At 42.7% G+C, this 9,261-nt stretch overlaps 1 long non-coding RNA gene across 1 annotated transcript; it reads left to right on the top strand.

Annotated features, from left to right (window-relative positions):
- The first annotated feature begins 382 nt into the window (after positions 1–382).
- On the top strand, positions 383–6,855 carry LOC127327363 (uncharacterized). Its single transcript, XR_007868517.1, has 2 exons — positions 383–6,173; positions 6,285–6,855. It is a non-coding gene; the product is annotated as an uncharacterized lncRNA (long non-coding RNA).
- The last annotated feature ends 2,406 nt before the right edge of the window (positions 6,856–9,261 follow it).

Here is a 9,261-nt window from a genome sequence, read left to right as displayed (position 1 = left end):
TGCCAGTACTGGCAGAGAAGACGCATCGACGCAGGGTCGCTGTCAGGCGGGCCCGACGGAACGTCCGTTTGACGCGAGCGGACACTTTCCGCGTCCGCCGAGCGTCCGCCAGAGACGCATCCCAGGCGCATATTTGGACCAGGTTTGCGTCTCCGCGGATGACCCGGTCACTTTGCGTCGCCCCGCTGGAGGTGGTGGCAGACGCATTTCCGGTCACGCCGGACACAAACGGACGCTCGCGCCGCTGGAGATGCCCTAACCTATCCCAAACAGAAGATGGAAGTCTAAACTGATGTAGATGCCCTAAGCTATCTCAAACCGACATCAACAATCGAGAGACCACGTTTGTGGATCAGAGACTTTCTTCTTCCCAGCCGCCTTTTCCACGTTCCCATCCACGAGCTCATCCCGAGCAACCCAGAAGTTTCCACGGACGCGCAAATACCTCCGGGGCGCCGCGTTGCCGACCTGCCGGCCGCCCACCCGTATCCAATCCGACCCGGTCACCAATCCCAGCTCCTTCCGATTTCCGCCGCCCACCCGATCCCGTTCCGTCCCCACCTCGCGCATCGCGGCTTGCCTAAACCAGCGGCCACGCCACCGCGACGGCCGACGGGCCGACGACGCAGCCGTGTCCGGTGAGGATTCCGCTGGCGCCTGCTCGCCCACCGGCTCGCTCCGGCTATAAAATGCCCCCAGGCGCGCCCTCTCCTCCCGCGCTCTGGCCCCGCTCCTTTCTCTCCGTCTCGGTGGTCTGCGCCTCGCCCTCGCCTTCATCGCGATTGCGAAGCTCTCCCTCCCGTTTCTTCTGCCGTCCTCCGATTCCGTTCGATCGATTCGCCTAGTCCCGAATTGATGTTTGCTCCTCGTGGCCTCTGTTTTCCTGTTCTCGCAGATTCCTAGGCTTCCGTCTTTTGCGACTCTCGGCGAGGGATCGGGAGTTCAGGATTCGGTCGCTGTCTCTGATCGACCGAGTTTACATCGGGTTTGCGATCTATTCTCTTCCTGAGAGTGATTCTTGCTTCTAATTTGGACCGCGCTGCTGTTTCCGTCGTCGGTTGCAGGATTGGCCATACATATTTTAGTTTTTGAATTGAATCGAATCGGAGCTCCGCGCGGCGAGGCCCGGAAGTGTGGTCGAAGCAGGTCAGTTTCTCGTGCTCGGTCGGGTCGGTTCACTGGTTTCGTCACCCTGCGATCGGTGGTTTCAGATTTCAAACTCAATCCAACGGATTCTGGAGAGATGGATCGAAGCGTGCAGTGGACGAGGTTTGCTCTGCTATGTCCACGGTCGTTTCGATTGGTTATTGGTAAACTATGTTGGTATGGTCAGATCTCCCGAGGTGGTGCTAGATTCATGAAGCGGATAGGATTGCTCATCGTAGGATCGGAGCCCTGACTGGGATTTGTGTTTGGATATTCTCCTCCCCTCCTCGACTTAGTTCTCTTGGTTTGCACTAATATCCGTCAATTCTTACTTGGGAACTATTGGTGATTCTCCAGAGCTTAAGTTTTTAAGGATCAGAATAGAAGACCACCCTAGGATTCGGAAGCTTCTGTTCTGCGTTTGGATAATCAGCCCCTCTCATACTCAACCTTCCTTCCCTGTATTTTGAAATATCAGTCAATTCTGACTTGACTTTTCTGGCTCTCCAGAAATTAAAATACAAGGATTGGACCGGTGATCATAGGATTGGGGAACTTCCGTTCTGCCTATGGATAATCAGCCCTCAAACTCAACTTCTTTCTCTCTAGTTTGATTGTGTTCATGGCTATTCTGATTTGGATTTTTACTGCTCTCCAGAAATTGGAATTATACATACATCTTAGTTGGAAGCCCGGGAGGTCTATTTTGGTTCAGCATGCTAAGCTGGTTCCTTATTGGACATTACTTTTCATCATAATACTTAGTTCTTCGAGAACACATCAGCTTTCTCCCTTGTCAGTAACCTTAAGCTCTTGCAGATATGGCCATGGAAGATAATTTGCAGTTTCCAACTGCAGTCATCATCTGCCTGATGCCTGCCTATGCCTGATTCACCGATCACCCTCAGCGTTTGATGCATACTTTTGATTTTCTTAAGCTCTAGCCCCTTAACTGAAAATTTATAGGATGGTCTCTTGCTCGTTGCAGCTTCTAGTTGCCAAATCAAGTCTGACCCGATGCTGAGTACAACCTGTTTGAGGATATTTTAAAATCTACTCAACTTTTCAATTTATCATAACTTCCATAGCGACAAAATCATCTTACCGAACAATTTTTGAACATTCAGATAGATCTGCACTCTGAGGATGATCTGGAGCTTCAGACTAACACCATCCTACAACTGAGAAAACACCCTGCTCTCTATCTCGTTTTCTTTCGCTCTTTATTTAGAGTCCATCTGATTGTTTATTCTGTTAGCCGATGTTCATAGCTTTGATTAAGGTTTATTGTTTCTGACCAACATGTTGCAGATCCTTTTTACCCCAGACATGCCTGCTAGCTTGGCAGTGGACTTAAATCTGTGAAATAGTTTGGTTTGCTCTCTATCTCATTGTATTTTGATTCGTTATATGTAATCCCGATCATGTTCTGTATAAGTCTGCTATGCGCCGCTATGCGTCTCGGCTGCAGGATATAAGTGGGGAGTTGGACCAACCTGGGTTTTGTAAGTGGAGTAAGGTTAATGTTCCGGGCAGTATTTTCGGTTCATTTGTGTTCCGCCTCGACCTGGTTGCAGGAGTGTGATCTTGTCTGGAACTAGAGATTAGTCGTCACATGGCAAGAACCTGAAGAGGTCAGTTTCCCATGCTCCGTCAGATGAGTTTGTTGGTTGTGTTACTTGCTTTCGGTGATTATAGATGAATATAGATTAGCCGTGTAATGCTCTGGATTCCCTGGCGTTATCTTCTGATGGTTGGTCATGTCCCTTGATCTGAGGTTGATTCGAGGCCCTGCGTTGATTATGTTATTGTAACAACTGATCTCGCTTCTGGTATTTGTTTGTGCTCCTTGAGATGCGCAGTAGGACAATGGCTGTTGATAGATGAATTGGAGGATGGAGGTTTGCTTGCTGCTCAATGTCTAATTTGGTTTGTTATGGTTCAATGGTTATTTTGGTTTGGTCAGATACTCTTGAGCTGAAGTTCTGTGGTTGAAACTGGATTGGATATGTGATAATTCGTATCAGAAAACTTTTGATCTCTGTTTGGAATCATCAACTCTCCTCAATTTAATATTTTTGTCTGCGCAGATCAATTTTAGTGCAAACTAAGTCTTATTTGGATCATTGGTTGTTCTCCAGAATTGGAATATTATGTGCGGCTGGGCGGGATTTCCTATTTTACTTTTCGTGACCTCAACATCCTATCAAACTCCATAACTATTTTATTGTCCAAACATAATTTTCTCTTCCTTTGGTGGTAATTCTATGTTTTTGCAGACATCCATTTGAACGTTTCAAACCGGTGTACCTGATTTCTCTTAGTCTAAGCTGAGCGAGGCTTACCCCTATCCCTCGGGCTTTGGATAATCAACCCCACTCCATTAATTTATACTAGCTATTAAGTACAGTTAGTTTCTGTCTGATTTTGTTTTGTTGGTGGTTTCCCGGAATCCAGAATTATACCGCTTAGCGGGACATGGAGGACTCCACCTTGCGGACTTACCTTCTTGCTGATCTACGTCTGGATAATCGACCTCCCTAGATTAAAAATTTCCATCTCAGTTAAATTTTAGTCTCCCACATTCCAGATTTCTGATTTGGAGTTATTTGATGATTTCCAGAAATTGCTATTGGCGGGTGCTCCTTTTTTCCCTAGCATGATGGTTCCTTGTTTAGTCACTCTACCGTCTTGCCTTGTTTTAAAATTGAACTTTGCAGACACTAGTTTTCTGTGCCTTACTCGATAAATCCTCAGCTCTTGCAGATACTAATTCAGAAGTGATGAATTGCAATTTGGAGCCGGTGTTGTGTAGCTGAACCTTACCACCCGAGACAGGCTTACCCTTTTCCCCCTCATAATCATCATTTTATGCATGCTTTAGCCTTTTTTTTAATGAAAACTTTAGGGAAATTCCTCTTGCTCCTAGATTATTAGGTGACAGAGTTCAAATCGACATGTTACTAGGTTTTAATCTGTTTATTAGAGCTTAATATACTATCTTTTCAGTTCATCATAACATAGATAACTTATCTTACATGCGGTAATATGTTCTAAATTCAGATTGGTCTCACGAATCTAAGGATAATAATCTGGAGCTTAAAATGATTGGCACATCCTACAACCGATTAAGACTTGATCTCTTACACTCCTTATTTCAAGCCACTAACTTATTCTCTGTCTTTATGTTATTTAACTGCTTGTCCATCTATATCTTTGATTTAGGTTTTGCTTCTACCCTTCCTATGGTTGTAGATTTATTTTCATTGAGGCCATGCTGGTAGTGACTGGAAATCAATTAAATCGTTTGGTTTGCAATCTATCGTCCATCTTCTATTAGATTCATTTTCTGTCTTTCCATGTGCTTTTGGTCGTCTGTGTGTGTTGCCTACAGGATATAATTAGGAGTTGGATTACCCCTTAGTACAAAAAAAAATTTACTCTCTGCGTGGAGCTAGGTCAGTGTTTCATGGATGTCTGTTAGGTTCATTTTGTGTCCGCATCAGTGAGTTGGCTGCAGGACTCTGGATCTGGTCCAGAACTTGAGCTCCCTACGACAATGGGGACTTGGGAAGGTCAGTTTCCAATGCCCTCTACCGCAAAGGTGATGGTTGTGATGAGATGAATGGAACGGTTGAGGTTTGCTTTCTGTTCGTGGTTATCTTTATTGGTTATGACTCGGTGCTTATTTGATGGTTGGAACTTGTGAGCTTCTGGATTCATGGGATGGGAACTAGAGAAGTTACATATTGTGTTGGGATAATCGGTCCTTCTGAATATAACTTATTTCTCAATTCAGTGTACACCAATTCCAATTTTGAAATGGATTGTTGGTTCTCCAGATATTGGACTTGCACAACTTAGCGAAGGTGCCCTATTTTGCTTCATCATGTTATCGGTGGTTCCTTTTTGTGACTTGAATAAACTTTAGCGACTTTCTTTGATAATTAACTTCCTAGTTATGGCTTTGGCCCCTTCATCCGTAATTATGTGCTCTCGCGGATATGGAAACGGAGGATATCATTCTGGAACCAAGGGCATCTATCTCTCAGCCAAGCAAGCTAATCCTATCCCCTCAATCAATATTTTATGCATGAACACAAAATATACAGTAATGTCTTAGGTCAAATCTGATGTTGTGTTACATTTGTTTGGAGATGTTCTGAACCTACAACCTTATCAATTCACAAAAATTGTTAAACTTACAAAATTATCCAAGTATCTCACGGAGAGGCAATATTTGGACATTCAGATTGATTTGCGGAGGTACAACGATTTTGAGGATGCTTTGGAGCTTCAGTTAGATGGTTTGCAATCTATCTCGCTGTGGTTGAATTTGTTATCTGTACGCTTCATTCATCCCTGTGCTTCTGCTGCTGAACGTGTCATTTGCAGTATATGTTTTGGATTGTTGGACCTGCAGTGGTTAAACCCCCCTGTATGTGGAGTCACGTCAGTGTATTAGTTTGTCTGTTTGTTTTATTGGTTTGGCTCAACCCATCAGCTTCAGAGATTTTCTAGAATTGAACTGCTCTCCGCAAAATTTGCTCTATCCCGTTCTCCGATGGCAAATCATTGTAATTGAAGGTGCTTTTCGAACCCTGGATTGGGCTGCGCTGATAGATTTGACCTTGTTTGTGATATGTGCATATGCTCCTCTAGCTATAAGACTGGTGTTGGAGATTGGATTGAAGGGTAGAGGTTTTGGTTATAAGTTAATGCTGATTCTTTAGATGATGTCATAATTTTATGATGTTAATTTATTGGTTTTGGGTAACACCCTTGTCGGAATTGTGGGTCAGACCTGCATGGTTGAGGATTTGAAGGTGTGTCATGAAGCTTGAGTGGACTGTAGATCACATAACTGGAAGAAGTCTGCAATGCTTTGTTTGGGTATTGCTTCCGTTGAAGTTCCCTTTTTAATACAGATTGCTCTTCTGGTTGATTTCACCCCGAAGTGCATTTGTATGGTAAATGATTACAGAGTATTTTTGGATGTCGATCTGATATGCATTGTGGATGCAACGGTAGGCCCAACAGTTGCCTTTCACTTTATGCCATTTATTCCAATTGAGAGTTCATATATTTGACTTGTGAAGTATAGGGTTATAATATTTGGGCTTCTCATTGATTTGCAGTGTTGGAGATTCTTAGTGCAAGGAGAATTGGAAGGTCTAGCGAAACATTGGTTAACAGGGGTCTTTTTGTGAAGCTTCAAGCCATCAACTGTGTTTGCTTCCCCAACTGTCCTGCCTTCTAATCAAAAAATCTTGAAGCATAGTATTTCTTGATTTGGTCGTTTGCGGCAGCTTACAGTTTCAACTTGCATTCAATGGGTTATCTCTTCGGTACAGCTTGCAGTCTTTAATTGCGTGCACATCTCTGGATCTTCTGATTAGTGATCTTGAAGCTTGTTATTGAACTCTATTGTGTTCCAACTTTGTTTGGATAGGGATGGGGAGCGGTCACTTAGAAGCCTTGGTTACTTTGTTACATGTTAGTTTCTGGAAGTTGAGTTTCATGCCAATATCTTAAGTTTTATCAATGCACTCAGATGTGTTTTGTTTCTCTAGCAGTAGGTCGCAGATTTGTGAAATATAAGATTGCATTGCATGTACATGAGGCTTCAAAGGCAGTAAAAGATCCTTACAGTTGTATATACTTGAATTATTTTGAGTTCATGTCTGGATTTGCTGGTTTTATTGTTAATTCATGATCACAATTGGTTGTCTAACTATTTTCTTGTTCAGTTCAATAGGCCAAGTCACATCTAATCAATTTCTGGTATGAGTGGATATTGAATTTCGACAAACAAGGATCCACCTAATCTGCTGTCTGTCTGCACTTGTATATTAAAATATATAATTAATTCAAAGATCCCTCCTAACTTAAGTGGGTAAAGTTGTTACGCAGAGAGAGGTTAGGAATTACTCACATATACTAAAACAAGGCAGATATGAAGGTTCTGAATTGGATGCGTGAACAGACTGTAGTTTACCGTGAACACTACTTCTTCCTCTTCCCGATTAGTGCTTCTTTGCTGAATATGGTTTCTGGTTTGTTGGTTATTGATTTGTATTTCCAGAAGTGATGTTCTTGTTAGTGCAGCTTCAGTGAGATCTGGACTGCGTCTGTCGGTTTGTTGGTGATGATAAATGATTAATTTAGCAACACAACTTGGCTTATCTGCTGATTGCTTCTGATTCCATACTGTCTATACATCTTCAATCGGAATATAGAAATTTCTCTATGTCATTCTGTTCCGTACTTGGTCGACTTTGTTGGATATTAAAACATAACCTTTTGATGGATAATATTAGTTAAATGCGGCTTCTCTATGCCCTAGAGACGAAGATAGCACACCCTCTTAACTGTTGGTATATTCTTTATGTTCGAAACCAAGTATTAGAATTGATGTAACTAATTACTGTCTGATTTGTTTACTTTGGGTATCTAACTCATGCATACATTTGTGTGTTATGATCTTGTCTGCAAAGTTCCATTGGCTTTGGTTGATCGTGCGGTTATGCTTTGTTGAGTGTTTGGTTGTAGTGTTTTGCTTTTCTGTGTTTTGTAGTTTTGTAGTTTAACACTGCCTTTGCCGGTCCCAAGCCCGGATGAGAAAAAGTGGAGGGAACTGCAGTTAGCTCGTTTGTATAGTTTGTATGGGCATTCGCATGGGATCTCGAGATATTTTGAATTGAATATCAGTGAATGAAATGAATAAGTTACCATATTCGGAAGTTGGGAGTGCAACTGTTCAGGGTACTCTGTGTTGGTCACAAAGTGAAATGTCACGTAGTGTTGTAGCATATGGTTCAAACTTCGAAATGCATCCTTGTCGGGGTTGAACTGTTAAAATCTAGGCACGTGTAGTTGCAGTCAGTATTATAACATCTTCCTAGCCCCAAAGGGAAATAGAACCAAGTAAGACGTGAGATAATATCGACAAAAGCATAGCATTCTGGGGCAGTATAAGGCATTACATAGATCAGGCATTGCCATGTAAGGTTCAAGAACTACAATTATCTGGAAATATATGGTTTAAATGCTGCTCTGCGTGACTGCTTCCTAGAAGCAGTTTTATCCATTTTGATGGACTGTAGTCACAGTAGGGAATGGAAATTTTGACTAGCAGTGCAAGAAACGCAGCTAATTATGAAACACTGTGCAAGTTTGCTGATGACTACTGCTTAGTCTTATTTCTGGATAGTCTAGGTTGTTTTTATGTTTCAATCTCAAACATGAAACATGCCATGGTAGTAGACAAGCAGGTTTTATGGATTGTGATGTTTACTGCACTTGAAATTAAATTTTGGCAGCACAGAGTGATATAGAAGAAGCTGATGCACTCTTTGAACCTATATATGTGATCCTGATATTGCACTTGAAATTAAATATTGGCAGTTCGTAGGGATATACGCGAAGAAGCTGATGCACGCTTTGAACCTATGTGTGTTGACTTGCTATACGATCTGGCTATCTGCCCTGTGATTGTTTAGGCCATTGTGTCTTCCGCTGCGCTAGCTAAGCGGTGGGTTGGCATGTTTACTGGAAGAGGATTTTATTTATTCTTGTTGTAGTACTGATGATGAATTTGCAGAAGATTCGATTAGTGAGCAACCCCAACCCGCCTGTGATGATGACTATGAGTTCCCTTTAATCGCCAATCTTTCATCAGTCCACGATGGCCAAGAAGAGTGGCAAGAAATTCCCCGAGAAAACCTGATCCATCCTGAGCCGTGAGTCTTCTAGGGAGGGTGGGTCCGGCGCCAAGGCTTCTGGCGCCGACAGTCGTCTCTCCATGATGCCCACCTGGGCCAGATCAGAGAGCAGACTCATAATTCAGTGCTAAATACAATGCCGTAGAAGCTACTCTATCAACAGATTCATGGTTCCAGGATGCATCTTAAGACATTTTTTGTGCGAATGAACTGCCTGCTTTCCATTATTGCAACAGCAAAATCAGATAATTGACTTTTGAAATTGAAAGAAGACATGTTGTTTGCTCAAAACGATTGGTCAAACTTGCAAGGCTATGTCCATTGCAAGTATGCAACCTGCAATGCTGTAAGGCTGTGGTACTTCGTAATTCTGGGGTTAGTATCATAATTT

The sequence above is a fragment of the Lolium perenne genome, chromosome 1 (assembly GCF_019359855.2).
Source record: "Lolium perenne isolate Kyuss_39 chromosome 1, Kyuss_2.0, whole genome shotgun sequence".
NCBI classification, from domain to species: Eukaryota; Viridiplantae; Streptophyta; class Magnoliopsida; order Poales; family Poaceae; genus Lolium; species Lolium perenne.
Note: the sequence above shows the minus strand (reverse complement) of the source record. Positions and strands in the feature narration are given on the sequence as shown.